The sequence below is a fragment of the Amblyomma americanum genome, chromosome 5 (assembly GCF_052857255.1).
Source record: "Amblyomma americanum isolate KBUSLIRL-KWMA chromosome 5, ASM5285725v1, whole genome shotgun sequence".
NCBI lineage: Eukaryota > Metazoa > Arthropoda > Arachnida > Ixodida > Ixodidae > Amblyomma > Amblyomma americanum.
This window is the reverse complement of record NC_135501.1, coordinates 14754713-14760770: the sequence shown is the minus strand read 5'-3', so window position 1 is coordinate 14760770 and position 6058 is coordinate 14754713.

Here is a 6058-nt window from a genome sequence, read left to right as displayed (position 1 = left end):
TTAGCTGTCCCTATTCAGCCATGTCGGACACTAGAGAGGGAGCACTGGGGGATGTTGTCAAAAGTCCGGAGAAGCAACCTACTACTATTAAAAAAGTTTTGAAGGTACTTCCCAGCTCGTACTCAAGCTTGACAGCATTTTTACAGAAATAAAAAGAAATGTTGGTAAAGGTTGATGCTTCAAGCACTGAAATTCACAGTGAAATTGATAGCATTCGCAGCTCCATTGGTTGCATAAATGATGGTTTTGAAGAATTTGAGAAGGACGTCAAGGGTTATATGGGGGACTTGCTGCGATGAAGGCTGAAGCTGCGCAATGTCGTGCAGAAAATGAATTGAAAGAGGAGCTTTATCTGGCAAGGAAAGATATAGTGGGGTTGAAACAATACTGTAGGAACATCAACCTTGAAATTCAATCCGGTAACGTCAAATGAAGACCTAGAAAAGAGAGTTGTGAACATCGAAAAATGGTCACCAGTGTTACTGACGCTGACATTGACGTAGTGCATCACGTAGTGCATCACGTAGTGCATCGAAAGATAAGGTGAAGTCTAATGTTGTCGTGAAGTTCATATCAGGAAGTGGCCATGAAAAATTTCGGCTGCGCGCAAAAAGACCCTGAAGGCTATAAACTTGGATTCGACACAACTGATCTTGTCTAACTAAATGAACATGTATGCATCGAGAATGCGATTCTGCTGAGTAAGACACGAAAGCTCAAAAAGAAAAAAAATTAAATACGTGTGGGTGTCACAGGGAAAGATTTTGATGCGCAAAATTGAGACCTCTACAATCCTGCATGTTACCTTTGATGCTGACCTGCAGAATGTCGCTTAACCGTTTCTGCTATCAGTACACGGACCGTCAATGTGGAATGTTGCTAAATAAGCATGTGAGATGGACACTTGCCACTATGATTTCCCTTCTTTTTTAAGTTTTGCTCAGCAAGAAATTATAGAGTTTGCTATTTGGAACAGGGGTTAACTGCTCTGATATCATATTCCTTGTCTCCGCCTGCGAAGTATTGCTGTTAGTGAGGTCTGTGCATACCTGTAGATCGCTGTGCTAAGAGAACCTATAGTGCCTTTTTCCTCGGTATGATTCTACCTTTTGCTGGTTTTTGTGATGTGCCTTATTATGTGTAATACTCGAACACAGGTATAATTGGAAAAACAGTTTTTTTTTTACCATGCGATGAATATGCCGACTGCAGTTCTCGTTCACTTTTCATCAAGTCTTTGCCTCGCAGTGCGTTTTTTTTAGCTCTTTCGTGAGGTATTGCCAGAGGTTGAGCCTAATAAATGCCAGAGATCATGGCGTTAATGACCGCTTCAAACCGTTATTTAATGACACCTTATGAGGAGAGCGCCGGCTTTCAGGAAAAAATCATGAGCATCTTTTTCCTGCACCTCAATGCTCGGTCAGCGCGCAACAAAAGCCATGATATATGTGCATTTCTTTCCAGTTTTAGCTTTACGTTTGACGTCATCATGTTCTGTTAGACATGCTACGAAAGCCACTGTGATGTCCTTTGTCTACCCAGATACTCCGCATTTTTTCTAAACCGGGGGCTCTGAACGAGGAGAGGGGTGGGGGGGGGGGGGGGGGTGATGTTACGTAATTGCGAGAAACTTCTCTAAAATGCGAATTACATGACAATTTTTCTACTGTGACCGATGACTACGAAGTACATAACCTACAGTCTATTTGCTTGCTCTTTACCATTATATATACCGCCCAACCAGCGGCAGCTGTTCAAAATTTCTCACTTTATAGACGGTACTTCAGCTAGGTAAACGATTACAAGTATATACTTGTATGAGGCGGTGATCTAAACATAAACTTAATTGTTTGAAACGCTTACTCTCCAGTAAGAATTATGCACTATTCCAGAGGCCAACGCATTTGGCAACGTCATAAATCAGCCAACCTGCATTACGACCAAAACAGCCACGTTTCTTGACACCTTTATTACTTATGCATGTTATGAATCACCAATATCCGGTGACCTGGCAGCTGATCTAAGTAATCAGCTCCCGATTTATTTAATCGTAGTCATTAAGTCCCCCATAGCAAACCCGCAAAAATTTTACGTTCTATTCGTCTTCAAGACATAAACCAGACTACATTACAAAAATTTTTCGATAAACTGTCACAGGTTAACTGGAGCAGCCTGTATGGGGCAATTCATGCTGACGAAGCTTACGTTATTTTTATTTTCACTTACAAACAGCTGAATTTTGAGTGCTTTCCATATAAAACAAGCACGCGAGCTTGAAATGCGCGTAAGCTATGGGTAACTATAAGGAATACCTAAAGGCGATAGGATTAAAAAAAAAACTCGTAAACTATCGACGATATTAAAAAGTTCAAGGCTGCTAGAAATAGAGCTAATATCATCAAGTGTCAAGTGGAAAGAACTTACATGACTAACGTATTTAAATGTGAAGTATTAAAGCGCTTTGATATCGTCTGGAAACGTCTCCATAACTTGCTAAACTTAAAACAGGTGACTGTAACTGATGATTTATTTGTAGGTGACAATCACTTGTCCGGTTTTCAGCTAGCATATAATTTTAATAATTACACTGTTTCTATTGCAGATGAGACACACTCCAACCAATATTTTATTTATTTATTTATATGCATACTGCAGACCATGGTTAGGTCCAAGCAGGAAGGGCAGGTGCACAAAAAGCAAAAGTATAGCAACAAAAATACAACAATACAGCAAAGATAATGTAGTAAAACAACCATACAGCAATGCAAGACAAAGCAGAAAAAAATACATAATACGCAATATCAAAGATGGCTGAGGAACGCGTCTGTTTTTCAGGGTTGATTTGGTTCGGTTAATGAGTTCCAGTCAGATATGGTGCGTGGGAAAAAGGAAAACTTGAACGAGTTAGTCCGGGCAAATTATGGTTTTAAAAGAGCTTTGTGATAGTGTCGTGTATTCCGTGATGGCATTGGGGAAAGATAAGCAGAAGGGTCAAGTCTGAGTTTATTATTAAGAAGTAATGAAAGAAAATCTAAACGTAAATTTCGTCTTTTTACGTGTAGTTCTTCAATACCGTTAGCATGCATCAAGTCTGAGGATGAGTCAGTGGGTAGATATTTTGAATATATGAATCTAATTGCTTTCCTTTGAACGCTCTCGAGCTTTCTTATGTTAGACTTAGTATACGGGTCCCAAATTATGCAAGCATATTCAAGCTTGGGTCTAATTAGAGTATTGTAACCTAAGAGCTTAACGTTAGCGGTGGCGTTTCGAAGTTTATGCCTTATATAACAGAGCTTACGGAATGCGAGTGAACAGATGTTATCTATGTGAGAGTTCCAGGAAAGGTTATTAGTAAGTGTTACACCCAAGTACTTTACGGACGCTACTTGTTGCAATGGTGATGATTCTAATTTATATGCATATTGTAGAGCGTTTATCTTGTTAGTTATGCGAAGAGAAACACTTTTATCTGCGTTCAGTGTCATGTCCCAGCGCTTGCACCACTGTACAATATTAGTAAGCGTATTTTGTAGGTCACTCTGATCGTTTTCATTGCTAACATCGCGAAATAAAACACAGTCATCAGCATATAATCGAATATGTACGCCAGTACAAACTTCACCGATGATGTCGTTAATGTATATTAGAAAGAGTAGTGGCTCCAGTACGCTTCCCTGTGGCACACCTGATGTGACTGGGAGACAGCCAGACTGGTGACGACCGATTGAAACATGTTGACACCGGTTAGTTAAATAATCATTTATCCAGGAAATAAATATAGGCGGAAGTCCTATAGTTTTTAGTTTTAGAATAAGGCTGTGGTGTGGAACTTTGTCAAACGCATCACTGAAATCTAGAAAGATCGCGTCAATCTGGCTGTTATTGTCAAGTGATGCCGCAAATGAATGGATAACTGAAAGTAGTTGAGTTACTGCGGAAAACCCTTAGCGAAAACCATGCTGGTAATCTGTCAGAATGTTGTTGCGATCTAAGAATTCAATAATGCTAGTTGCGACAATATGTTCCATTAATTTGCAGCAAGAAGACGTTAAGGATATAGGTCGATAATTGGTCACCTGAAGGCGGTCGCCTTTTTTAAATACAGGTACGACTCGGGCTATCTTCCAGTCCTCAGGTACACACCCGGTTAACAATGACGCGCGAAATTTAATAACCAAAAACCTGGCCAGAGATTCAGCATACCTCCGAAGAAAACCGTGCACATTATCAGTCTAACTGAAACCTGGTTAACTGAAGATATCCCCGATAACGAAGTCCTTCCCGCTAATCTGAACTTCACCACGTATCGTCGCGATCGTAGCGACCGTAGAGGGGGTGGTGTTCTGGTAGCTGTAAGAAATACATTGTCATCATCCTTGGTGTACCACGACGACGCACTTGAATTATCATGGGTTTCTTTTCATACCTCAACTGTGAAAGATATAATTGGCAATTGTCACCGGCCACCCGATTATGGGCCATCTTTCATCAACACACTCTACCGTAGTTTAGCGTATATCACCCAAATCACCTATTTTTTTATTTGGTGATTTTGATTTCTCCCAGATTAACTGGCCTCTACTTAGCGTACCTAGTAAGTCGCAGTCCAGTGAGCCCAAGCAATTCCTCAATCTAACCCTTGATTTCAGTCTCCATCAAGCCATAACACTTCCGACGAGAGGGAATAACACCCTTGATCTCTTGCTGACGAGCAGTCCTGAAGACACTAAAGGTGTAACGGCTCTTCCTGGACTCAGTGACCATGCACTTGTACACATTTCCATATCACTACTGCTCAAAGTTAGATGAACCGCTGAAAAGATAATCTTCAATTACAATAAAGCGAACTTCGATGCCATCAACGCGGAACTTACACGGTTTTATGAGCATTTCTGTGAGTCTTATCTCTCAAGAACAGTTAATCATAACTGGGAATTATAAAAACAGCAATCATAAACCTGAGAAAGAAATACATTCCAAAAATAAATATTAGGTCCGATCATAGCAATGAGTGGTTTACCGTAAGCCTGAAACGTCTCCTAAACAGGAAAAAGCGTCTCTATCGATCAGCAAAGAAATCTAACTCCCCTATTACATGTACAAAAACGGTCATTCAATGCTTAGCTGCTGCAAAAAAATTAATTATTTTCCATCGATCTACATAGAATCCTGCAATCGAACCCCAACAAATTCTGGCGCATTCTATCCCCTAGGTCTCGCCCGAACCAAACAGCGCTTATGGGAACTCATGGAGAACCAGTCGAACCAGATCGGTGTGCCAGCGTTTTGAACAGCTATTTCGTCTCGGCGTTTTCTCCTGTAAGCAACTCCACCGCCATAACTTCACCAGAATCCTCATCAGTGGCGATGCCTATGATCCAGGTTGATGCCAACAGTATCAGCAATCTTATTGCTTCTCTAAAACTGTCTTCGTCAGTAAACTGTGATCATATCAATAGTAAACTACTAAAAAACACATCAACGACTTCGGCTCAGATACTACAATTAATTTTTACTCAGTCCTTACAATCCGAGGAAGTTCCGGATGATTGTAAAGTTGCCCAAATCATCCCAGTCTTCAAATCCGGTGACCGCAAATTAGCCTCCAACTACCGTCGTATTTCTCTAACCAGTGTGCCATCAAAATTACTCGAGCGCATTATATCCACAAGCCTAATGACACATCTTGAATCTAACGACTTTTTTTATTCGCACCAGCATGGTTTTAGGAAACACCTTTCATGTGAAACCCAGCTTGCCGAGTTCATATACGATTTGCACGAATCCATGGATGCCAACCTCCAAATAGATGCTATATTCCTCGATTACTCCAAAGCATTTGATCGGGTCCCGCACAATCATTTACTTCAAAAAAGAGAGAGAGAGAATGAAAAGGAAACTCAGGGAGGTTAACCAGATGTGAGTCTCCGGTTTGCTACCCTACACTGGGGATGGGGGATAGGGGTTAGAAAGATGACAGAGAGGAAAAAAAAGGAACGTGCACACATGGAGACACACACACATAAGGCGTTCCAGTTAAAGACTTTCACACAGG